This window comes from Protopterus annectens, chromosome 10.part0, assembly GCF_019279795.1.
Source record: "Protopterus annectens isolate FY-2018-M chromosome 10.part0, PAN1.0, whole genome shotgun sequence".
Taxonomy (NCBI): domain Eukaryota; kingdom Metazoa; phylum Chordata; order Ceratodontiformes; family Protopteridae; genus Protopterus; species Protopterus annectens.
The window spans coordinates 406,257,202-406,283,588 of record NC_056744.1 but is presented as its reverse complement, the minus strand read 5'-3'; the positions used below and the strand labels follow the sequence as shown (position 1 = coordinate 406,283,588).

At 43.4% G+C, this 26,387-nt stretch overlaps 1 protein-coding gene across 1 annotated transcript in view; it reads left to right on the top strand.

Moving 5' to 3' along the window:
• Window positions 1-26,387, top strand: part of TPR (translocated promoter region, nuclear basket protein) — a gene marked incomplete in the record, with an annotated part of 1,837,142 nt that overhangs the window by 1,477,556 nt on the left and 333,199 nt on the right.

Here is a 26,387-nt window from a genome sequence, read left to right as displayed (position 1 = left end):
CTTGCAGTCTTCTGCATACTTAGTCGGCCAGAACTATTTGGTTTGGCTTTTACTTCAGAAAAGTAGATGCCCAACAGAAGAGGTCCCAGCACAATATGCTGCGGGGACTCCAGTGGTGACTGATCTCTCTTGCAGGTAACTTCCCCTATTCTGATTTTGTTGTAACTTTTTTTTTGTGTGCGTGTTAAACAAGAAATATTTTTATTAAACCATCACAGCATAGGTAATCACGCATTTATATAAATGAAAACAAACCACACCGACACAATCCTAGTTGCAAGCATTTTAACATCACAAGCCATACAATCATTTTCCGTCAAGCATTACATAGCTCATTTAAGTCCTGCCTTCTTTTAAACCTCATTTCTCCACTGTATGTATAGTTCCCACAATTTCACATTTTTCCTATGTGGTTTGCTCCCGCCCTATTCTAAAGATCTCATTTCCAGTTATTTTATCTTTACTACAGTCACTACTTGCAGTATAGTTGGTTTGGATTTTGATCTCCATTTTCTAGTAACTGCTTGTTTGGCAACAACCATGATTAGACTCAGCAAGGCCTTACCATGTCTAGGCAATTCCAATTCTGTGTTCTTGCTCAGAAAACTTATCTCCCTGTTCACACCAGTCTGCCCACCCAGCATCTCTGACACTGCATCCCACAAGGAATCTTTGAAGTCCACCAACTCACCACAATCCCAGAAAATGTTCCCAGTTACCCTTCTCTCTCCTCTGTCACACCTCCATTTGCTGTCTACCTGAGGAAAAATTCTCAAGTCTACTTGGGGTATAAAATATCTATGTAAACATTTCCAAGCAAAAAAACGTATATCATTTAGATTTTTGTTGCATATTTGGAAGACATACATATATCCTCCCATTGTTTCTTTGTGAATTGGCTATCCTGTCTCTCTTCCCAATCCTTTTTATCCTCCTCTGATTGATTCCTGTAGTTATGTAATATTTTATGTGCTCTACTAATTATTCCTTTTTTAATGAGAGCTTCTGTTCTAGATTTTACAAAAAGCTTTACCAGTGTTGGTCTTTCATTTAGGACCCCCCCCCCATTTCTTTCTGTTTGCCTATACTCTTGATTTCAATCCGTAATAGGGAAGGCAAACTCTAACCTGCAGTCCAAATAAATTCTTGGCGTCTTCCCATTCTGTCATCTTTCTCTCTCTAGTTATATGTTCCCAATACCTAGATTCATTTGCCAGTTTTCTCCAATAAATTCCAGCCACCTTTTACCTATTGTCTATATCCCTAATTGCAGTCATCCCTATTGGCAGAATCTCCTTTTAGTATTCCCTTGTTGGCTTAGTTCTTAGGATACTTTCTGCTACTTTAGATATAATATTCTGTATGATTATTGTTCTCCTTAAAGGCCTGCATCCCAAAATCACAGTATCTCCTTGTTTCTTGTTCTTCCCCGTGTTTCATCATCATACTTTTCCACTCTGAATTATAGTTTTCTGCTTGTACTATATATAGGAAGCTTAACTGTGTAGCTCTGAAATACCCCTTCAAATTGGGTAATCTCAGTCTGCCCTGTTCTACTGTAAGAACCAGCTTATCCCATTTGACTCTTACCGTCTTCCTCTCCCAGATAAAGTCCTTCAGCTCTCTCTTAATTGCTATCCACAACTTCTCCTCTGGTTGATAAAAAAATGTGCCTGACCTGTGTAAAAGACTAATGGGACTAAAAACATTTTAATTGCTTGTATCTTAGTATCCGTAGACATTTAACAAAGTTTCCATTTTCTCAGTTCTTGTTCATAGGTTCATAGATTATTACTAGGCTAATTGCCCTTGTGGGTCATTTTAAGCCTAGCCAAACTACCCCATGTGAGAATCAAACCCTACACCTTCTATTTGCAAGGTAAACACCTTAACCATTTTGCCAGCCTCCCACCCCATTGTATTATCTTTTGTTTAGTCTTTTCCCACAGATCCTTAGCTGCCCCACCAGAATCATTTTTAATAAATACTTCATTTTATCATGTCCCCATAAATATGGATATTGCTGAACCAATACATATGTGTGGGTACAGTGGATATGAAAAGAGTACTCACCCCTTTTAAAATGCCATATAAAAAGTGTACACACCCCTGTTAAAATTTTGTGATGTAAAAAATGAGACCACAATAAATCATTTCAAAACTTTCCCCGCCTTTAATGTGACCTATAACCTGTACAATTCAATTGAAAAACAAGCAAATCTGTTGGGGGGAAAAATATTAAAAATAAAAAAGTACAATAAGCTGGTTGCATAAGTGTGCACACCCTTAAACTAATATTTTGTTGAAGCACCTTTTAATTTAATTACAGCATTCAGTCTTCTTGGGTAGGAGTCTATCAGCATGGCACATCTTGACTTGGCAATATTTGCCCACTCTTCCCTTGCAAAGGCTCTCCAAATCTGTCAGATTGCAAAGGCATCTCTTGTACACAGCCGTCTTCAGGTCACCCCACAGATTTTCTGTTGGATTTGTATCCACTGTACATAATTTACTGCTGTGCTATTGCCTTTGTTTTAGCTTCATTAATTTTGTATCCTGAAAAAGATTCAAAACTATCTAAAATGTTCCACAACACTATAGTCTTTTTTTTCCATGTATAAAATAATAATATCTGCTAATAGTGCCATCTTTTCTTGACTACCATACCAGTTATATTCATGAATTTCTCAGTCCCTTATTTTCTTTGCTAGTGGTTCTAAATATAATGCAGATAATAAAGGGGAAAGAGGACATCCCTGCCTGGTTCCTCTGTTCAAGCAGAAATTATCAGGGAGGGCCCCACCCACTTTAATTTTAGCTTCTGTTACCTCATATATCCTCCTAATAAACCTTATAAATTTATTCAGGAAATGCAAATGCTTCCATTGCCCTGCGCATAAAGTCCCAGCTTACTGTGTCAAATGCTTTGTCTGCATCAAGACCCACCAACAACAGTAGTATTTTCTTACTTTCTGCTTCCCTCTGGATCATCAGTGTTCTGATGTCAAATGTTTGCCTCCCCTCCACAAAACCACATTGATTCATATCTATCAATTTTGGCATTACTTTTGCCATTCTTTTAGTCATTATAGACTTGAGCACTTTATAATCATGGTTTTGTATTGAAATGGGCCTGCATGAAGCTGGATCTGATGGATGTTTACCCTCTTTAGGTGTTACAGCTAACGCTGCTTTTTTCCAGGGTGTTGGTACTTCTCTTCTTAAAATACTGTTAAGCAAAACAGATATGTCATTTTTCTCACTCCTGGCTTCCAAACTTTCACAGGAATACCATGTATTCCTAAGGGACTATCCCGTAGATTGGTTATATGTCACAGTTTTTATCTCATCTCCTCCTATCCTGTTTGTAATTGAGCCTCATCTACCTCTATCCTTGGCATATTTAATTCTTCCATAAACATTTCCATTTTTATCTTGATTTCCATATTCCTCTGCTTTATACAGACTTTCATAGAATTTCCTAAATATTTCTAATACCTCTACAGGATCTCGTTACCTTCCTTGTTATAGACTCCCTAAGCTTGGCAACAGCCCTTTCTACTTACCTGAGACATTGTGCTAAAAGTTTTTGTGCTCTAATGTTATCAAAAACAGTTGCTTAATGCTTAACAGCAGTCTTTCTAAACTTGTGTATAATATCGAGGGTAATCCCTTTTCTTCTTAGCATTCTGCAGTTGATCCTCCTCTTGTTTTGTCAGAATTCCTTGTGTTCTGCAATACTTTAATATGTGTCAGTCAGTCCCTTGAAATAATTCTTGTTGCTTCTTAACAGTAGCTCCCTTTTATTTACAACATATTTTTAAACTCCACCTTAATTTTATCCCACTCCCTAGCAGTATTTTCAGAAGTAATTTCTATTCTCTCGAATAGCTCCTGAATAATCTCAGCTGCCCATTCCTTAAATTCCTCTTTTCATCAGATAGGTAGGAAAACACCAGTGTCTCATTTTTATTTCATTACTCTGTATTTTTATTTTAATTTTTATTGGTGCATGATCTGAAGTAGTTATTGGGTGCATATCAAGACTTTCAGTTAAATGCACATATGCCTGTGAAATGTAAATTCCTTTTAGCCTAGCCCAGTTTTTATATCTTTGGGAATAATCTGTAAATTCTCTCTGAACTCCTGTTACTGAATTCACATCTTCCATGCCAAATATTTTCAAAAATCTACCCTCCTTTGTTATACTTTTCCCTTCTGGGCCCCCCAGAGACATCACTGCTAGAAGTCGAATTCCAGTCCCCACCTATAAGTAATATTCCTTGCTGAAAATCATTTCTTCCAGAATTTTCTTAAGCTCCATTATAGCAGTTTTAAATGGAATATAAATACATGCCAGTGTAATCCTCTTCCCTTGCCGGTAGCCCCTGAGCACTATAAATCTACCATTATCTTTTTATTCTGTTTTATCACTGTTGGAGCTTCTCTTGCAATTAAATAAGTACTCTTTCCTTTGTCCCAGATATTCCACTGAGTAACCATCCTGAAAACCTTCTTTTATCAAATTCCCATGTTAAGTTATTTCTAAGTGTGTTTTCTGTAACATAGCTAGTTGGTATGTTATCTGAGAGTCCACTGACATTTAAATACATTACAGAAAGCACCATTGTATTTATTATTCCCACCTTTTGTGTTAAATGTCTAGTTCCAGCTTTTTTGTCACTTGCATACACTGTTTGGCAGGTTAAACTTTATGTAGTGGTTTCTTGTCATATCCATTTGAACCTATGTCATATCTTATAAAACTTTGTTTTATTGAAATTTTCAAAGTCCTCAAAAAAATGACCCCCCTAAAACGTATTAATTTAATACTAACACAGAGAACTATGTACATCTTCAAATATTGAAGTTTTACCCACTTAATGGGAACAAATGTCCCAAACTGAGAGCCACACTCATAGACTTGTGTTAACCTAAAAGAAAGGTTATCCATGCTAAGGCACATGGTGCAGCTTGTGCTTCTAAGTGCTAACTGATTTTGTCTTATCTTTATAGCTCTCCCAGCTGGGAAACCCCTGAATGCTTTCAGAGAACATTATCACCTAGCCAGCTTCAATTGCTTTTAATTCCACAGCCAGTAACTTTTCACCAGATTTTATCGTATTTTCTCCATGGAGACATAAGAACCAGACAGCCAATTTCTCAGATTGTCTCTATGAAGACATGAGAACCAGACGGTCAGTTTCTCCTTATCAGACTGAGGGCCAGATAAAATTGCTGCTAAGCATACCTTCATTTGCTAGAAAAAGCCCTCGTGATATTCATTAATGTTAAGTTGTCTATCTCGCCTTCATTCTTGCTGGATGGGTTCGGAGCCGAACCTCGGCTCCAACTCGGCCTTTTACTAAAGCTCTAGAGCTATTTACTGGCTCAAGGCCTCCCCTTATCCCACAATGCTAGGCGTCAGATACCCAGATCTCGTTTGCCACTTCAGCTGCGAGGTTGCATTTTTTACCAGCTCCAGGTCATATAATTCTTTTATTACATCTTATAGTCAGGATTGTTAAAATTTTTTGATAGTTTTTGATATTAGTTTAATCTAATCTTGTAACCCCTTTAGATCTTCCCCGTCATTACAGAGTCGTCGTCCCCCCCTTCCCTATTTAGGGTAGTGTTAGGCCTTTCTATGTTTACTTATATATTGTATTATATATATACATAGAGAATTGTTGTTAGCGTAACTGTTAGTTATAGTGGCTTTTTGATATCCTTATTCTTATCTAGTGCGTGTATGTGTGTGTTTACTTTTTTAGGGCACTAGTTAAATTTTTTCCTTGGTATTTCTTTGTAATGTCTAAAGATACCAAGGTTTCAGGTTTCAAGAAGTGTGACTCGTGCTGTCAGAAGATGTATCTGACAGACGGTCACACTTCTTGTGTTAATTGTTTGGACCCTCTACACCTGCAGGACTCTTGTTCGGTCTGTCATGCCTTCAGTCCAAGAGTCCTGCAGGAGCGTAAGAATAGGCTCATTTTGAGGGGCTTGTTGAAGCCAGAAGGATCCCCGGCCAAGCCTTCATTGGGGAAATCCTTAAAGCCTGCCAAACCGTCGGCTCCCTGTTCTGAGCCGAGGCCGAGTGGAGCTTCTGCTTCCTCGTTGGTTCCGGACGGAACCGACACTTCGAGGCCTCAGTTGGCTCCAACTCTACTATCAGAGCCTTCTCTGAGTCGAAAACATTCAAGGTCTTCCTCCTTAGAGTCCGTTCGCTCAGCTCCCAGGTCACCATTACTACAGTCGGAGTGGAGCCATAGATCCAATTCCTCTCGGTCCTCCAGGTTATCGGATCATGACTTAGAGAGGGTGGTCAGTAGGCTCCTAAAGTCGCAGGCACTGGCCAAAATGTTGACTAGCCCTTCTCAACAGACTGTGGCTATCCCTGTTGCTTCAACTGTTCCTCCTCCAGCCCTACCAACGTGTTCGGAGCCGGAGCTTGTTGGGGCTCAAATAGTCGGAACGTCGGAGCCTATACCACACCTTTCGGCTCCCTCGTCTGCTCCGATCTCTTCATTGGTTCCGTCCTTGGAGGGATCCGGGCGCCGGGACTGCCTCGTCGGCTCCGAGGGGGCGAGTGGCATCGGACCCTTGTCCGACACTGTTCTCCTTCTCGGGGCCTCGGCGCAGGTGAGCTCGGCCCGACATCGGCCTCGGAGTCATCCCTCTTGGTGCCGGAAGGGGTTCATGTCTTTTCGGAGCGGGGACCATCTTCTTCTGCGCCTTTGAGGTCATGAGGAGCGTGCTGACTCTGGTGTCTGCTCCACGATCGCCCCCTTCGGCTCCTCCCCCCATGGTGCCTGCGTCTGTTTCTGTCCACCCTCCTGACCCCAAGCGTGGAGAACAGGCGCTCCAGGTAACCCCATTGGGGGTATCCTCCTCTTCCGAGGCCTCCCCTGATCATTCAGAGGAGCCCCCTCGGAAGAGAAAATATAAGAGGAAACATGTTGACTCCCCGAGTCAATCACGTCTGACACCGACTTGGAGGATTTGGAAGGCCCCAAGGTCCCCCTCTGAGGATATCTCCTTTTCAGACATCCTTGAGATCCTTAAGCAGAGGGGGGAGCTGGACTGACCTTAACCCTTCCGAGGATGAGTCTGTGTACCTGGACGCATTTGGTTCTCGCCCTTCCACCTCCTGGGTGTCTCCGCCTTTCGACCCGCTCATGGAAGTGGTGGCTCGGAAGGCGTGGACAGCCCCGGACACAGTGGAACCAACTCCCCGCAGGCCCACAAAATTCATCACAGCCCCGTCCGATAAACAGTTTCTTACGAAGGGTGTCCCTGTTGATGCCATGGTGGTTGCAGCAGCCACTAAGAAGGAGCTGGCTGACCCTTCTGTGCCTGTCCATCCACCTAATAAAGAATCTAGGACAATGGACAGGTACAGGAAGCGGATGTTTTCTTCAGCGACCTTTTCCATGCGGTCGCTGAACTATGTGCCATTTCACCCGCCTTCAAAGGGATCTCCTTAAGAAACTGGGTGATACCCTTGAGGATCCATCTGCTGCGGGATCTCAGGAAAAGATGAACTCCCAGCTGACAACCCTTAACTCTTTAGTTAACTCCTCCATGCGGCTCATTTCTTATGCAGCCGATGGGGCGAGTAGGGCTGCAGGCACAGGCGTGGCCTTGAGAAGACATGCCTGGATGTGGCTATGTAACTTTGCTGACCCCTTTAAGGCGTCCTTCACCAATACCTCCTCGATGGTTCGGCTTTGTTTGGACCACAGGTGAAGGATACACTTACCAGGTGTGAGCAGGAAGGCAAGACTATCTCTGCTGTGGGAGTCTGTTTTTCTACTCCCTCTAGACCATACCCTAAAGGTCAGAAGAGTGGAAAAATGTGGTTTCGCAAACCCCAGGTGGTCGTGCCTGACACACGTGGCGAGTTTCCCTCCAGAGGCAGCAGAGGGAACAACAATTGACGCCACCCGAGGGGCAGAGGTGGTCCCCAAAATCAGGGTAGCAGGGAATCCTTCTCTAACAAACCCTTTCAGCACCCCTGAGGGACAGCCCGACTGTCCACCTTCGGAGGCAGTGGGGGGAAAATTGTCACTACCCAGAAGCCTGTCGACTCCTCACACAAGACAAATGGGTGCAGTCGATCATATCCGAGGGTTACAAAATCCCCTTTGTCCACACCCCCGTACAAACAAACAAGTCCATTCCAGATGTTCCACCCGGTCTAAGAGAACAAGCAGTTCTAGAAATTTCAAAACTGCTAGAAAAAAAGAGCCATCCAACCAGTCCCAGCAGACCAGCAAGGATCTGGGATTTGCTCCAAGTTCTTTTTGGTACCAAAAAAAGACAGGGGACTGGAGAACCATTTTGGATCTCAGCAGGTTAAACAAATCTGTTCAAAGAACAAAGTTCCGGATGGTCACGCTTCAGTCCATTCTACCCTTTTTGGGTCAGGACAATTGGATGTGCTCTATAGACCTTCATGATGCGTACTACCGTATCAAAATGGACAGATGCTCCAGAAGGTTTCTCCGCTTCCGGCTGGGAGCCAGTCACTATCAATTCAGAGCCCTGCCCTTTGGTCTCACCACAGCCCCCAGGGTGTTCACCAAATGCATGGCAGTGATTACGGCTCACTTGAGACGGTGAGGATTCCATGTGTTTCCATATTTAGATGACTGGCTCCTAACTGCTTCCACCAGGCATCGGCTAATCCGAGCCAGGGATTATACCATACAAACTTGCTCCGAGCTAGGTATCTCTATAAACTACGAAATGTCTGCATTGTCGCCTTGTCAATCTATAACCTTTATAGGCGCCATTCTAAATACAAAAGAACTGTCGGCAAAACTTCCATTAGAAAGAGTATTAGACATACGCTGACATGTTCAAACATTACTACAGTGCAAAAGAATTCAGGCCAGATTTGTACTGAAAACCTTGGGTCTCATGGCAGCAACAATCACATTACTGCCCCTGGCTCGATTTCACATGCGGATTCTTCAATGGATGCTTTTTACCCAATGGTCCTTCCAACAGTTTCCGATGTCTCACAACATAATAATCACCCAATCATGCAAAGACCATCTCTCTTGGTGGATGGTCTCCCCTCAACTTTTTCAGGGCAGACCATTTGTCCTTCCTCCTCCGGTTGCCACGGTGACGGATGCCTCCCTGATCAAGTGGGGGGGGGGGGCATTTTCAGAGCAGGACTGTCCAGAGCACTTGGCAACCCCTAGAGTACCACCTGCACATAAATGTCTCGGAGATCAGAGTGGTACTTTTAGCGTTGCGAGCTCTTCAGGACTCTCTACCTACCCGGGACTATTGCAGTTCAGACAGACAATATGTCGGTAGTCTGATACATCAACAAGCAGGGCGGAACCAGGTCATATCCCTTATGTCGAGAAGCACTCAGACTCTGGCAGTGGGCGATCTCCTCTCAACGGTTTCTGATAGCAACGCACATCCCCGGGAAATCCACTGTCATAGCGGACAGGCTAAGCAGAGCAATACTTATGCCTCACGAGTGGTCTCTCAGTCAGTCAGTAGCGGAAAAAATTTTCCGCAGATGGGGTCAACCTTGCTGCAACCCCTCTCAACAGCAATTGCAGCAACTTCTTCACTCTCTTTCCCCTCCCAGGCCATTCCCCCAGAGACGCTCTAGTTCACGATTGGCCCAAGGATCTTCTATATGCATTCCCTCCTTTTCCCTTAATTCCAAAACTGATTTGGAAAGCGACTACTTTGGGATCCAGGATGATCCTCATTGCTCCTTACTAGCCTCAACAAATTTGGTTCCCATTCCTGCATCGTTACCTGCTGGAGCAGCCCTGGAATCTGGACCCAGTGCCAGACCTCTCGATCCATCAGTCTGGCGAGCTGCACCAATCCCTTCACTCTCTCAACCTTACAGCTTGGTTGCTCCATTTCCAACCTTAGCCAGGCTTCCAGTACATGAAATCATACTTATTTTGCATTAGTCTTCTACCAGGAAGACTTATGCTAGTAAGTGGAAACGTTTTTCCCTCTGGGCAGAGGCCAGGAATATAGACCCCTTTACAGCCCCTGTCCATAACATGTTGGGATTTTTTGGCGGAACTTTTTCGAGCAGGTTCCTCGTCTGCCACCATTAGGGTCCAATTGGCTGCTATTGCTAATTTTCATGTTGGTCTATCAGAGTCCAGTATCATGTCCCACAAACTGTGTAAGGCCTTTCTTAAGTGGACTATTTTACTTAGACCCCTGGTTAAAGATCCTCCTCCTCCGTGGGATTTGAACTTGATATTAGCTTCATTGATTCTCCCTCCTTTTGAACCTGCGGCTTCTTGTTCCTTAAAGTTACTCTCCTGGAAGACACTCTTCTTAGTTGCCATCACCTCAGCCAGAAGAGTATCGGAACTTCAAGCCCTTTGTATTCGCCCTCATCATCTTATTTTTACAAAGATAGAGTTTCTCTCAGGACTGATCCTTCCTTTTTACCCAAAATACCCTCAGAGACAAATCTCAATCAGGCTATTGATCTTCCTGTCTTTTTTCCCAATAATTCAAACAGAGCTGAGCAAAAGTTACACTATTTGGATGTTCACAGGCAATTGCGCTTTTATTTGGATAGGACCAAGCAGACAAGAAAATCAGATCAACTCTTCCTGTCCTATGCTGAGGGCAAGCAGGGCCTGCCAGTTTCTAAGGTAACCTTGTCCAGGTGGTTGGCCTCTATTATTACCTTGATCTACCAACTGAGACATAAGGAACTCCCTACAAAACCAAAAGCTCATTCCACCAGAGCATTGGCTACGTCGGTAAACTTCTAATGTAATCTATTTGTGCTGCAGCCACATGGGCCACTCCTCATACCTTCATTTCACATTACAAGTTAGATGTGGCCTCCAGGAGTCGAGCTGATTTTGGTTCCACTGTGTTCGAGTCTTTCGATGGGCCTCCCAGGACTAAGGTGCTAGGGACGCTGTGTCCCATCTAGCAAGAATGAAGGCGAGATAGGCAACTTAACATTAAGAAGTTATGTACCTACCATAACGTTCCATGTTAACATCTCGCCTTCCTTCTTGCGTCCCATCCTCCATCCCCCTAGCCTGGTCAGGATGGAGAGGAATCTCTTTTTGAGGCCTTCTTCCTATGGTTGACTTCTTTTTAGGTTACTTCCTCCTCTGCTTGTAGCACTGTAGGTAAACCTTGTGTGGGAATTGGTGTTTGTTCCTTGGTGTTAGCTCTACCTAACGAGATCTGGGTATCTGATGCCTAGCATTGTGGGATAAGGGGAGGCCTCGAGCCGGTAAATAGTTCTCGAGCTTTAGTAAAAGGCCGAGTTGGAGCCGAGATTCGGCTCCGAACCCATCCAGCAAGAAAGAAGGCGAGATGAAGACAACTAACATGGAACGTTATGGTAGGTACATAACTTCTTATTCTTTTTCATTTACTTGCTTTGTCTTAAAACTTGTTACTAAAACAGTCAAAGGTCATTAATCCAGTCATTCCCCCATGCAATAATGAGAAAAAGCACATTCATTTTTCTTTTGTCATGCTGTTTTTAACTAGGCTTTTTTTTGCACATGGCAGTGTCTACATTTCTTAAAACTGAACAAGAAGGGAGAAAGAAAGGGAAAGAAGGAATAGCAGTACCTATTTACAGTCCCCATTGCACTTAAATAACTGAGAAAACTTCACTTTATAGCATGCAAGGAAAGCCATACGCCACAAAACTAGCACTGTTAAGGAAAAAATGTCTTTACTTAACTTTCTTCCCTCTCATCCCCTCCCCAAAGCATTTTTCCAAACATTTAATTGCGCAAAGTAGGGCATGTGCTTGAGTCCCAACAAGTCCAGCACATTCTGAAAACAGTCCAATATTTCCAGATTTTCTTTTTCTGTCATATTTCACAAATTTAATTCACGTGTATAATTCTTGCATTGTAATCCCACATTAGGTTACTGGTTTTATTAATGTTCATCCCAAATCCTGTCTCTGCTTAATTTCCAGTGTACTCTTGCTTCTTCTAGTCAGCTTTGGCGTTCCCTTCCTTCTCTCCAACATTTTCTGTTAAAACAGTGGAAAAAGTTTCACAGGTGCAGTCTCTCTGTGGTCTTTATTACCAGAAGAACAAGAAGCAGAATTTCCTTCTGATTTACAGCTCAGTGTTTGTTGGACAGACTTTTATGTTTCCTGTTTAGCGTTTACTTCAAAAAAAGATTGTGCCCCTCCAGGGAAGAATGCCCTTAAAACAGCTGGGCATAACAGTTTGAATCTCACACCTGCGTCTCAACATTCCCTGAATACTGGAATGAATTTACTCTCTTCCTGCCTGGTGTACACCGAGTAATCATTCTCCACAGACACTATGTTGTCTCCCACTTTTAGTATGTTGTCTGTCTTTCACAATTTTGTCAGAATCAACTCCTGCTTGTGGGATTGCATCTTTACTATTAAAGGTCTAGGTTGCTTTCTCGTAGCCAGGTTTGGAGCATACACACAATGTGCTCTTTCAAGTAACTCCTGCTGTGGAATACCAGTCCATTTGTGTTTTTATGCTTTCATAAAATGAATGTAGTCTGTTCCATCTTCTCTGGTATAGCTGAAAATCTCAGGTTTTCCCTATGTGCTGTGTCCTCCAATTCTATTATTTTTGGAAACATTTCTTCCTGAGCAGTCTCATATTTAGCCAGCCTTTTCTTCATTTCACCCTCTGATTTTTGCAGCTTTCTTGCCTTATCTGAATATCTGTTTAAAGCTTCTTCCTTTTTTCCCAGCCTTTTGTTGTTTGTATTGATATACTCCCATCAGTATTTCATTTATTTTAACCAGGTCTGTATGCATCTGCCTTCTATCTTCATGTAGGTTACTGGAAGTCCTGTCTAGAGGTTGCATTGCTTTTTGCCGAATAGCTGTAATACTTTCCCCAGCCAGTGTGTCTTCCTCACTTTTTGTAGCTGATTTTTTCTCCAGGTGCTGTGTATTTTTTCCTGACATCCAGACAGTACACTTAACTAAGCCAGTTGCTGAAATTTACCCATAAACACGCAGTCTACTGTCCTTCTGTTTTCAGTTTCTGTTTTCATACTGGGAGAGCTAGAGTCAAGCTGTCAATGTGCAACCATCTTAGAAGTCTCGATTTGGTTGTAGCTTGGAGTTTATTGTATGAGACCATAGTGTGTGCCTTAATGTTGTAGTTTGGGATTCCTGTAAGGTTCGCTACTGGGGTAGAAACATGGTGCTCATTTTAAGAGAGGGTGATGAATTTGCATATTTTATTGAACATAAGTTGGAGATGTTTTAGGATTTTGTTTGAGGTTTAGTTGGTTTAAAATGAGAGCATAATCCTGTTTAAAATAGTAGGATTCATTTACCTGTAGCAGATCTAGCTGCACGAGAAAAAGTGTGATGTGTATTTCTTATTCCTAAGTTGTACTTAATCTTGTCCCTGTTTTATTTTCCATTGTTGACTTGAATTTTTAAGTTTTGATCAGGCTAAACGCCAAGGGGTTTAAGGGAGGAAGTTCTCTAGTTGCTGGATGTTAATGGTATTTAATGTGCAATGAGGGTGGAAGAGTGGAGATGTTTTGATTGCCGTTAGAGAGCATGGGTTTGTTTTTTGAAGCGTTTAAATGTTAGTAAAATCCTCACTGAGTTGTCATTTTCTAGCTGGGTTTCATTTTTGAATGGGTGGTATTAAAGTAAGAGAGGGAATTGGGAGAGGGGAAATCAAAGTCTAAATGTGGAGGGGTTAGGCTTAGACTTTGGTGAAGATTCTCCTTGGGCAGGTAGTGGGGACTAATAGTTCTGTGTTGACTTTAAATCTTCTTTTAGAAAACAAGTTAACCAGCTGGAAAGCAATCAGATTAAAGTCTAGTGCTGTCATGGTTTATGCAGGAGAGAGGAATAGACAAAGAATGAAAAAAGTATGCAAATATTAGACCTGTCCGAGGACCTTATTCATGTCAAACAGGATTTCATCTGTCAAAGGCCACAGAGCAATAGTTAAGATCAGTCAAAAAGCTATGTCACTTCACAGTGAGAAGTTAGCTTTATACATATTCTGTTAGTTGGCTGAAAGTCATCTTTTCTATTGTCGTTTGTAAAGTCAGCAGTATTCAGATGGGTCAGAAGTTTGTAGATTCCAGTTGCTTTAGGCAATGCTTGAGCTTCGCGTTATGGCGTATATCTTGTTTGTAAATATGCTGAAGAGTGACTATAATGAAGTCTTTGCAAAACAATGTATACCAGAGATGTTAGCTGGCTGAAACTGCAGTGGCATTTTGGGGAGTTTTTTTTTTTTGGGGGGGGGGTTATGTTCTTGAGTCTGTGTTTGAAGTAGAATTTTCTGTTTACTTGGGGAACATAATGGAGTACATGTAAAGAATGTGCATCTATGAAAAGTTGGAGAATTCTGTTGGTAAAGAAGTCTAAAAAAGTGGGTGAGCCCTGAATGTCATTGTGTTGCTTCTTTTCTTGTAAGCAGCTTAACTTCATTCCTGAGTTGCTTGAAGTTGCTTAAGAGTTTGTTTTTGTTAGTAATTTTATTTGCATCTGCAAACCTCATTTTTGGCAAGGTTGCAAACTGTTTCAAATCTAGTTCATTTGTCATTGCCCAAACTCTGTTTCTACTTGTCAGGCTCCATTTCTTGGACCAAGGAGCACTTATAAGTCCTTCCTTTACCTATTGTTCTTTGATTGAGTTTGTATAGCCTTTTTCCTCTGGGGAAGAATGTATCCTGAACGTTGTAAGAATTTTGGCAAACGCTGCAGTAGTCATTTGGATCTTGGAAACAGTTGGTAACCATTTTGGAATTTCAGGTTTTTAATTTTGTTGGCAGTGAAGCAGAATGTTTTATGGTTATAGGTTCATAGGTTCATACTAGGCTATCTGCCCTAGGGCATTTATAAGCCTAGCCAGAGTGTGTTTGGCTTTCGCCACCCATTTTAAATTAATTTTGCTATGCCCTTTTTCGAGGTTAGTGTACTGTCCTCGTCTAACAGTGACACAGAAGTGATACCCGGGGTAAACCTACAATCTCCCATCCACTCATCAAGATTCCTCTTGAAGAGAGTCAATGAGGGACTCTGCCTAACCTGGACTGGGATTTTATTCCAGAGTGAAGGGAGCCTCTGGGTTATGAATCTGTCCCTCCAGCATGTCCTATTTATTTTAGTGCTGAGGTTCAAGTCTCTCGGCCGTAGCTCGATGGGATTTGGATTTTCTGAGGTGCAGCATGTCCATTAATTCCGGGTTGGACATGGCTTTACACGTCAGGCACAGATCACCTCTGAGCAGGCGGTATGCCACTGAGTAGAGCTGGAGTTTCTTTAACCGGGCAGCATATGGCATCTGTTTGAACCCTTTGATCCTCTTGGTGAGGTACTTTTGGGGTCTTTCCAGTTGCTGCAGGTGTCTGGTAAGGTACATCCCAAAAGGGGCATTGTACTCAATTATGGGCCTGATGAGGGATGAGTAAAGAGGCACGATGACCTCCCCTGATCTAGATGTGAATCCCTTCATGATTAGGTGGGCTATATGAAATGTTTTTCTAACCACTTTGGCCACGTGGTTGTCAAATGAGAGATTGCTATCAACTTGGGTCCCCAGGTCCCAAATTACTTCTTCTGTACTTAATGGATTACCACCTATGTGGTAATTTGCGGGCACTTTGTTTTTGTCAAAGGGGATGACTATACACTTTTTGGTGTTTAGCTTGAGGCCATGGCTCTGGCACCAGTTGTCTGTTTCTATGAGGCCCTTTTGGAGGATGCTTGTGTCGGCTGGATACTCTATTATGGCACCCAGTTTGCAGTCATCTGCGAACTTGGTCAGCCACAGTCCTTCCGTGTTGGCCTGTACCGCCGAGAAATATATACCGAACAAGAGAGGTCCCAGGACTGAACCTCATGGGACGCCACTTGTAACTGGTTTGGAGTCTGACATGGCTCCAGCAATTCTAACCATGTGGGTTCTGTCCTTGAGCCAGTTTGCAACCCATCTAGTGACATAGGGGTTTATATTTAAGCTGGTGAGCTTATCTATAATGCCCGAGTGGGGTATTGTATCGAAGGCTTTTGCGAGGTCCAGGTAGGCTGTGTGGACCACCTTCCCCTCGTCAATGGCCTTGGTGACTGTTTCAAAGAAATCAACCAGGTTTAAGAGGCAGGATCTGCCCTTAACAAAGCTGAACTGGGTAGGATCCAGTGTCTGTAGGTCCCAAAGATCTTTATTTATGAGGTCCATGATGATCCTTTCCATAGCTTTGCAGACTAAGCTAGTCAGGCTTATGGGGCGATAGCTTCCAGGATCTGTTGAGGCACCACCTTTGTGGAGAGGGACCACTGTTGCTGTACGCCACTCTTTAGGTACATATCCTGTAGTAAGGCTGACATTGAACAGTAGTTTTATGTTTGGGTTTAGCTCTTCTTGGAGTTCATATAGGACGCAGCCCGGGACACCGTCTGGTCCCATTGATGCTGTGTTTTTTGCTTTGGAGAGGGTGGCTCTTACCTGAGCATCTGAGATGTCAGGGGGGCAGCACTCTGCTGGGATAGATATTTGCCCTTTTGGTGGGGGGGGGGGGCTGAATCTGTCAGCTAGGATGTTGGCAATGTCTGTGGGTTCGGTGTATTTTTTGTCATTTTGGGCTAATTCTGAGCATATCTGGGAATTCCCACCCAGGTTCCTAACATAACTAAAGAAAGCCTTGTGATTATCCTTGGTGTCCTGTGCAATTTTTCTCTCGAAGCTGGCCTTAGACGATTTTATGACTGCCCTTAGTTTTTTGCTAATACTGATCAGAGATGCCTTCCCTTTTTGGGATTTTGCTCTATCATGTAGTAGCTTCCTCCTTCTATTGTATAGTTTGTTTATGGCTGGGATCCACCAGACAGGACGTCTGCCTGTGGAGGATTGGGTCTTGGTTTTATTTGGGATTGCATGATCCATGCATTCCTGAAGGTGTTCATAGAATGCGTTTATAAAGGATTCTGCAGTCTGGGCTGTATTTTCCACAGGCCCGGGGGCTTTGAAGGATTCCACCTCGGTTTTGAGGTGTGTGAAATTTGCTTTAGAGAAGTTTTTCACTGTGGTTTTCTGGGCAGGGGGTGGGATCGGGATGTTGACTATCCAGTGAGAACTTACCAGTGAGGGATACACTTTTGGTCTGGAGCATAGTCCCCCCATGTTGGTGATGATCAGGTCCAGTATGTTTTCCCCTCTTGTGGGAGTGGTAACAAGTTGTTCCATAGCATTTGAGTTTATAAATTCTAGGAACCTTTGGGCTAGGGTGTTGGAGCTAGAGTAATGCTCCCAGTCTATGTTTGGGTAGTTGAAGTCACCCAATATAATGGTGTTTGGAGAGACCTTCCTATTTTCCAGTGTTCTCAGGAAGGCCGAGTTGGGTTCCTGGGTTTGGGAGGGTGGTCTGTAGCAGGCTATAAACTGGAAGGCAGTTTTACCCACTGTTAGTTGCACATGGATAGTCTCTGATGCTTCGTGCTGTGCCACCAACCTGGAGGTGTGGGTATCTTTGACGAATATTAATACTCCCCCTCCTTTTGTGGCTCGGTCCAAGTTTTGGGGCCGAAAAGCATGGTATGAGGTATAACCTGGAAGTGCTGGGGTGCTCTCGGGAGCCTTGAACCAGGTTTCTGTTACTGCACAGATATCGATGTTCTCCATGCTAAGGAGAGTTTTGAGTGCATGCATCTTGAGATTTAGACTTCTGGCGTTGAGTAGCATTGCTCTTAGTTTCTTATCCCTTGTGATACCTATGGAGGTGGGTTTGTCTTTTGAGCCTTGCCTAAAAAAGGCACTATGGGGGTAGCAAGAGCCTTTGCCAATATCCGAAAGCCCAGGGGTGACAGGTGCAAGCCGTCCCTAGCGAAGCATTGTGGCTTGTCGAGCACGTCATCCCAGGCTGACAGGCATTGGATCCCCTTTGAATGACACCAATACTTAAGCCAATTGTTGAAATTGATCATCTTGTCTTCATATTGTGGCATCATTCTTAGTGAGGGTAGGATGCTACTCAAGGTCAGGGTCATACCGGCCTGGGCTACATGCTCACAGAGCTCCTCTATGTCTCTCTTCATGTAGACCAGGGAAGTATGTCTCAGGTCATTCACACCAGCATGGACAATGACCGAGTCATATTTGTACTTGTCTTGGAGTGACCTGAGTGCTTGTGTTATGTGTTGGATCCTAGCGCCCGACAGGCAGCTCACCGTGACCCTCTCCTTGTTCAGCCTGGTGAGCGAGACGTCAGTGTGCCTAACGATAGTCACCTATTACAAGTGTATCGGGTATGTTGTTTAGCCTTAAGGGCTGTGACTGTTCGGCACACTGGCTTTGTGAGCTATGTGTTGCACATGTTTTGTTTTGGGGTAGCGGTTGCTTGGGGTGTCCGCTTTAGAGGTCTGTGCTGCTTAGGCAGATTTTTATTTAGAGCCTCCAAGTATGTTTTTGTGTGTTTGTGTTTGGTTTGCTGTCGTGGTAGGTCTATGTGAAACTGGAATTGTAGTGAGTGTGGTTTCCTTCTCCTCCTGATTGGTTACGCCAGTACTGAGTTGAGAGAGCTTAGCCTCCAGTTTGGCTATATGGTTGCATCTCTCACATGTGTTGGGATTTGTTGGGGGGAGGAGGAGAGGGTTGTTTGTGTACATGAGGCAGTTGTAACATTGCCTCAAAATTCCCAGATTCACCAGCTGGACCGGAGAGGAGATTGACAACTGACCTTTGGACATGCTAGAATAGTATTGGGAATTCCTTTATAATTGAAAAAAAGGGCCAAACGGGAACAAGATACTCAAGGGGAGTTTGTTAGGGTGTAGTGCTTCTAATTTTTTAGTACTGACTTATATAATTGTTTTAGTGAGCAAGTGCCAGGTAACTTAAATGCAATGTGTTACAGGTAACTTAAATGCAAAAACGACCAACAGTAACTTTCTTTCAAGTGAAACAAGGAAATAAGTACAGTAAGCAATGCAGATATCACTAGGGATCCACAGAAGCGCTGAAAGCCGCGTTTTAGGTGGAATTAGCGTTTCAGGGAAATAACAAACAAACAACAAGGATACAAACAAATCTAGATTCAGCAGGCCTGGATCTAGTCTATGCTACAGCAAACAAGTTGTTAGTCAATTTGAAGGTAATAGTGATCACTAAAGGATGGGGGTTGGTAATGTAGATCTTTTGAGGGAATATTGCTGCTTAAAATGTTTAACAGAGTGGGAAGCCATGTAAATTCTTTAATAGTCTGTGCAAGAACAAGATCAGAAAAGTATTCTATATATTATTGGAGAGCTGACCTTAAAAGTTAAGGTTGAAGTCTCCAAGAATTACCAGGTCATTACAATCATGGTAGCAATATCACATTATAAGAATTGCTGGAACTTTGAAAATGAGAATGGTTGAGATAAGTAGGCAGTTTACATACTTGTTGAGTGTATAGATTATAAAACAATCAGAGGTGGCAGTAACTTGGGCAGCTTTTGATATTTTAGGTTAAGGTTTTAGGCTGCTGTGACCTACTGTTTCACTCTGTCATGCATTAACTGCATAATTGTAACTTACAGAAACATGCATCTGGAGTGTTTCTCCCCAGGCCTCCACTGAAAATTGGCTAGTTCCACGTCGGACTTTCCTGGTTAACAAATGTTAAATAGAAATAAAATAATACTTGGGACGAAATTATACATTCTAGGAATGTAGTTTTTAACCATGATTGTAATCGTAGTTGTGTCTGAAAAATGACAACTTAAAAAGTACAGTTTTGTACCTACCATAAATGTAGATGTTCGAAGATCCACATTGCTGCAGTCCTAACACTTGGGTAGTCCGCTGTCCCTCGGTCGGCCCGAATATCAGAGTATAAGGCTGACGTCGGTCAAGGCGCATTTGACTGACATCAGAACGTCAGGGTACAAATGCGCATGACCGACGCCATATCCTCAGTCTTTTCTTGCCCCAGATGTCAGAAGACCCTAAAAAGAAAGGTCAAAACCCATAGACAACAACTAAACAACCAACCAGCCTAACACCAAAAATATGTACAATATATACAACATATACAATATACACAATATACCTCAGATGGATAACCCAACCCACACAACCACCTCAAACTACAGAGGGGAAGGAGGGAGGGTAAATTGGACTGCAGCAATGTGGATCTTCGAACATCTACATTTATGGTAGGTACAAAACTGTACTATGTTCTTCATCTCACATTGCTGCAGTCCTAACACTTGGGTAGAATCCCAAAGCAGAGGCAAGGGAGGATGGCTAAACTATAATGAAGCAGGAGCTGCCAAAATGCCCTGCAACACAGCAGTGGCAAAACCAGCCCTGGATTTAGAGTACAATGGAAGGTGGTAATGCCTAGAGAAGGTATGCACTGAACTCCAAGTGGCTGCCTCCAAAATATCCTTAGTTGCCACCCCCCTCAAAAAAGCTGTTGAAGTGGCAGTAGCCCTAGTGGAATGAGGCCTAATCCCAGCTGGAATCTCTTTGCCATGATGGGAATAACAGAAAGCAATGCAAAATCCAATCCACTTAGAAATAGTTTGTTTTGACACAGCCTTGCCTTGAGAGCACAAAGCAAAAGAAACTAATAACTGCTGAGATTGTCTGAACCCTTTAGTTCTGTCCAAATAATATCGCAACTGCCTGTGAACATCTAAAGTGTGCAAAATCTTTTCCCCTTTATTTTGGGGATTTGCATAAAAAGTAGGCAAATGAATAGTTTGGTTTAAAGCCACACTAGAAACCACTTTAGGCATAAAGGAAGGATTAGTACGTAAAGATACCCTATCCTTATGGAAAATTAAGAAAGGCTCAACTGCCATAAGGGCCTGCAATTCAGAAACCCTTCTTGCAGAGGTAATGGCCAACAAAAAAGCAGTCTTCCATGATAAATATTTCAACTCAGCAGTAGCTGCAGGCTCAAAAGGTTGTAGAGTGAGTTTCTCCAACACAAAATTGAGATCCCAAGCAGGAGTAGGAGCCCTTCGTGGGGTCTTATATTCTTTGCCCCTCTAAGAAATTGCTTGAACAAAGGATGAGAAAACAATGGTGGGTCACAGTCGTAGTGAGCTGAAATTGCTGCAGCATGAATCATAATAGAAGAGAAGGACAAACCTTTGTCCAACAACTCAGTAAGATATTGAAGAGCCACACTTAAATTAGGCTCAGAAACATCCAAATCCTTAGCTGCACTCCAAAACAAAAATCTCTTCCATTTATCTGCGTACACTTTCCTTGTACTAGGCCTTCTAGCTTCCAAAATCACATTCAAAACTTGTTGTGGAAGTTGAGACCCTCTATGGTCTAAAACAGAATATGCCAGGCTGTTAGGTGAAGAGAGTGAAGTTTGACATTGAGCAAATGACTGTCCTCCTGGGACAACAGATGTGGAATCAAAGGCAAAGGCCATGGAGGCTTCTGTACTAGACTTCTCAGTAATGGGTACCAGTGCTGTCGAGGCCAATCTGGAGCTATCAAAATCATCCTTGGCTTGTCCTGTCTGACCTTCAGAAGTACCTTTGGGAGGAGAGGCAGAGGTGGAAAGGCATACACATGAAGATTTTTCCAACTGAAAGAAAGAGCATCCACTTTCCAAGCTGTGGGATGAAACCTCTTTGTGCAAAACTTTGGCAGCTGGTGGTTTAGTGGAGAAGCGAACAGATCTATGTCTGGAGTTCCCCAGGACACTGTCAATTTCTGAAATACATGAAGATCCAGTTTCCACTCGTGGGGATCCATGATTTGTCTGCTTAACACATCTGCTAAGGAGTTCTGTGCTCGGCAGAAACCTTGCCTGAAGACTTAGTTGTAAACTGAGAGCAGTCTCCCACAAAATCATTGCTTGCCTGCATAGAGGAGAAGAATGTGTTCCCCCTTGCTTGTTGATGTACCACATGACAGTTGTGTTGTCTGTTAGAATCAACACCTGCCCTGGAAGAAGTAAATCCTTGAAAGCTATTAATGCAAACTGGACTGCTAACATCTCCTTCAAGTTGATATGTAGATGCTGTAGTCTGACAGGCCACTTGTCTTGTATCCACTTTCCGCTTAGATGAGCTCCCAAGCTTTGTCCGAGGCATCTGTCGTTAAAATTTGACTCGCCTCTGGCGAGTCACAGAGAGTCCCTTGTTTAGGTGACATTCCTGAGCCCACCACAAAAATTCCTTTTGAATGCAAGGTATTATTGGAATGACAGTGTCCAGATCCTGGCAGTGCTGTGTCCATACATTTTTGAGATACCATTGCAACTTCCTCATATGCAGTTTGGCATTGGGAAGCACCAGAATACAAGATGCCATGAACCCTAAGGCTTGAAGGACTGTCCTTGCAGTCAGCCCGGACTGAAGAGATAGATGATGGAAGTAAAGGGAAAGATTCTTTTGTTTGTCCGGGGTTAGAAAGGCCATCTGGGATGCTGTATTCAGTCTTACACCCAGAAAGCACATGTCTTGAGAGGGTACTAGACTGGACTTTATTTCGTTCACAGAATACCCCAGGCATCTTAGCACTGCTATCACATATTCCAAATGACGAAGGAGCTCGTCCCTTCCTTGAGCCAGAATCAGGCAATCGTCCAAATAAGGATAGATTTGTATTCCTTTCAGCCTGAAGAAAGCTATCACTGGAGCCAGAACTTTCGTAAATACTCTGGGCGCAGTAGATAAGCCAAAGGGCAATGCAGAGAACTGATAGTGAGAAGTCCCAGTCCGAAAACGCAGATACTTCCTGCAACTTAACCTGATAGGAACATGAAGGTAAGCCTCCTTGAGATCCAAAGTTACCATCCAGTGATCCTTGCCCAGCAGCGGTAAAAGCTGTTGTAACGTCAACATTTTGAACTTGGGAATGTGCAGATAAGTGTTGAGGATAGATAAATCCAAAATTGGTCTCCACGTGTTCCCCTTTTTTGGTACAAGGAACAGGCGAGAATAAAATCCTAGGCCCCTTTCTGGCATAGGAACCGGCTGTATGGCCCCTATTTGGAGTAACAGAGAAATTTGCTTGTGAGCCTCTATTCTTTGTTGAGGAGGAATGTCTGGCATGCCTTTGAAAGGAGGCAAGGTATAGAAATAAAACCTGTAACCGTGATGTATGATATCCAATACCCATCTGTCTTGGGTAATCAAACTCCAATTTTCTTTGAAAAGTGCCAACCTTCCTCCCAAAGGTGCTGCCAGGCGAGAAGGTTCTGGCAGCTGAAAAGGTAGGTCATTGGGTCTGTTTACGAAAGGACTGACCCCTGCCCTCACCCGAAGACTGTGCAGGAGAACTCCCTGTTCTAGGCCTGAAAGAGCCCTGACCTCTGCCCCTGCCACGTCTAGATCTACCCCTAGACTGGGAATCATAAGAAGGATATGTCCACCCCTTAGTAGGCCAATTTCTACTAAACTTTGGAGGCTGAACCTGCAAAAAATCCTTAACAGTCTGCATAGACTTAGCCTTGTCTTCCATTTTCTTTAAAACTGCCTCAACAGGAGAACCAAACAAGACATCAGATTGCAAAGGGGCATCCAAAATCCTAGTTTTAACATGGTCAGATAAATTTTGATCCCTCAGCCAGGCATGCCTGCGAAGAACTGACCCAGTGGCAGCCACCCTAGAAGAGGCCTGTACAGCATCAAAACCACATTGCAAAGAATGCTTACCCACCTGTTCAGAAACATGCACTAAATCTTGTAACTCTTTACAATCAATACCTTCCGCCAGAGCATCAACCTTAGATTTCAACTGTGAAAGGAGATAATTTTGATATTTCAACATGTGAAACTGGCAATTCAAAGCTCTCATGGCAAGAGTGGAAGAAGTATAAACTTTCTTTCCCCATCTATCCAAGGCCCTGGCCTCTTTATCTGCAGGAACCGGATTCTTGACAACAGAAGCCTTAACACCCTTAGGCCCCTGGCTAACAGTTTCTGGGTCTGCCCTAGGACTTTTAAAAAGATACTTATGAGCTTCAGGCACCCTGTAATACCTATCTGGTTTAACAGGAGCAGGAGGCAAAGAATCAGGATTAAGAGAAGCCTCTGCAAACACATCTTCCACCACATTCAGAACAGGAGGTATAGCCAAAGGCCTATGCTGGGGTAAAAACAAAAATTCCCTAAGCCTTTTCCTGGAATCAGAGAAGTCCTGACCTTCCCATTTAAAATGCTCTCTCATGGAGTGAAGGGTTTCTGAAAAGAAAAATCCTCAGGAGGAGAAGCAGAAGGAGTAGAATCATCCACATCAGAATCAGAATAATGAGAATACTCCTGCAAGTCTTCAGCCGAAGACTCAGACACATCCGAAGCCTGCTCATAATCCCCCAACACTGGTTCCATCCTAGGCCTCTTATCAGGAGGGGGCATAGAGCCTCTAATTAAAGTAATTAAATCTTCTGCCATTTTAAGCATGTGCTTCTTGGGCACAGAACCCGAAGAACTAGGAGTGACACCCACAGAAGCTAAACTAGACCTGCCTCTAGGAGAAGCCTTGGAAGCAGAAAGAGAGGGCCTAGACCCCTTAGGAAGGGAGGGGAGTACAGTTATCTGAGAAGCCCCTACAGCCTGACCTGCCTCCTGGGAGGCCACATCCTGTAAAATCAAAGTTTCTCCCTGGGACTCCAGAGAGGCCTCCGCCGGAACCACCGGTTCCACTGACGCCTCTAAAGAACCGGCGTCCGGTTCGGACGACTCCTCTAACCTAGGCTTAACTGCCTTGTCCTTGCGCTTCTTTGAGGAAGCCGGCGTCGGAGCATCCGACGGCATATTGTAAGTGCACCGCTTCCCAGAGACCAACCTGGCACAATCCAACCTTCGCTTTATAGTGCGTTTATTGAACCTAGCACAAAAGCGACACCCAACAACGTCGTGCTCAGGTCCCAAACAAGGTATACACAAATTATGGTAATCCCTATGCGGTATCTGTTTCCCACAAGAAATACAGTTATTCACTTTTTCTGACATCCGGTAAACCACTGAGGCAAGAAAAAAACAAAATATTCCCCAACGGGGTACTTAACCAACTCTGACTTCGGTCTAAAACTCCGAATTCGAAAAATTTCAGAACGCCGAACGGCACTTGCAATACTGCTTCTGCATCGGACCATGCGGCAAAAAAGACTGAGGATATGACGTCGGTCATGCGCATTTGTACCCTGACGTTCTGATGTCAGTCAAATGCGCCTTGACTGACGTCAGCCTTATACTCTGATATTCGGGCCGACCGAGGGACAGCGGACTACCCAAGTGTTAGGACTGCAGCAATGTGAGATGAAGAACATCTGCATCAGTTTGTTCATTTGTTTTTTAATGCTCAAAGCTGGTTACAAGGGGGTGAAGTCCTTTCCACTAAACATCAGAAATAGACGGTAAAAGCTCAAGAGTTGCTCAGCATTGACTTAACTCTTCTGTAATAACCATCTGCCTTGCCTTGTGTTAGATTATGAAATGTAATTAATTTGTAGAATTGTGATGTAGAGCAGAACAGTTACATTTTGAACCTAACATGTTTGCAAGTTAAAAGTGGGGAAGGGAATAAGATGTTTCTGTATAAAATAGTGAATTGAGTACAGCGTTTTCAAAATGGAAAAAAGTAAATGAACAACTCAACCCAGAATGTGGCTGCTGGAGTGTTGGATTTTTTTTTAACAATGATCACTGGAAACCGCTAGTTGGGAGAGAGACAAGGAACTTGTGGAACCCAGAACGATTAAGGAGGGAATTCAGAAAAGGCAGCGTACACCTGTTAAGTAGGCTAAACTAATGTCTTTCTGCTTTTTCTGGTTAGGGGTCATCACAGAGGAACTCCAGTGGTGGTGCTGCGGTAGCGTTGTCGCCTCACAGTTAGACGTTGCCCGTTTGATTCTCAGTTAGAGCGTCTTCTGTGTGACTATATGCGTGAACGAGTGTTCCTTCGTTGAAGGTTGTGCGTTAGGCCCGGCAAGCCAGCACATAAAACTCTACTGCCAATCATTAGCGGACCGGAGTTCCGCTGTGGCGACCCCTAACCGGGAAAAGCCGAAAGAGACAAACAAACAGCGGAACTCTAGTCTGCTAATGATTGGCAGTGGATTTTTTACAGTACCGAGTTGCCAGCCCGACGCTTAACCTTCAAAGAAGGCACACCCATTCACGCACACGCCTACCTGCATGTCTTTAAACGTCACTCTAAAGCTAATAATTCAAAAAAGGGTATCTAAGGAACCCTGGGAAAGACGCAGATGGGGAGAGACTGCTTTCCTACAGTATGATACAAAGGGTTACGCATGAAAGTTTAAATTTGCTGTCTGTTACCATCACAACAAGCAAACTAAAACAAGGTTGATGATATAGATGGGTTTTAAGTGCAGTCTTCTGCAGCTGTTATAACTGCCTATGTGATCCTGGGTAGGATTACTAGTTGTGATTATAC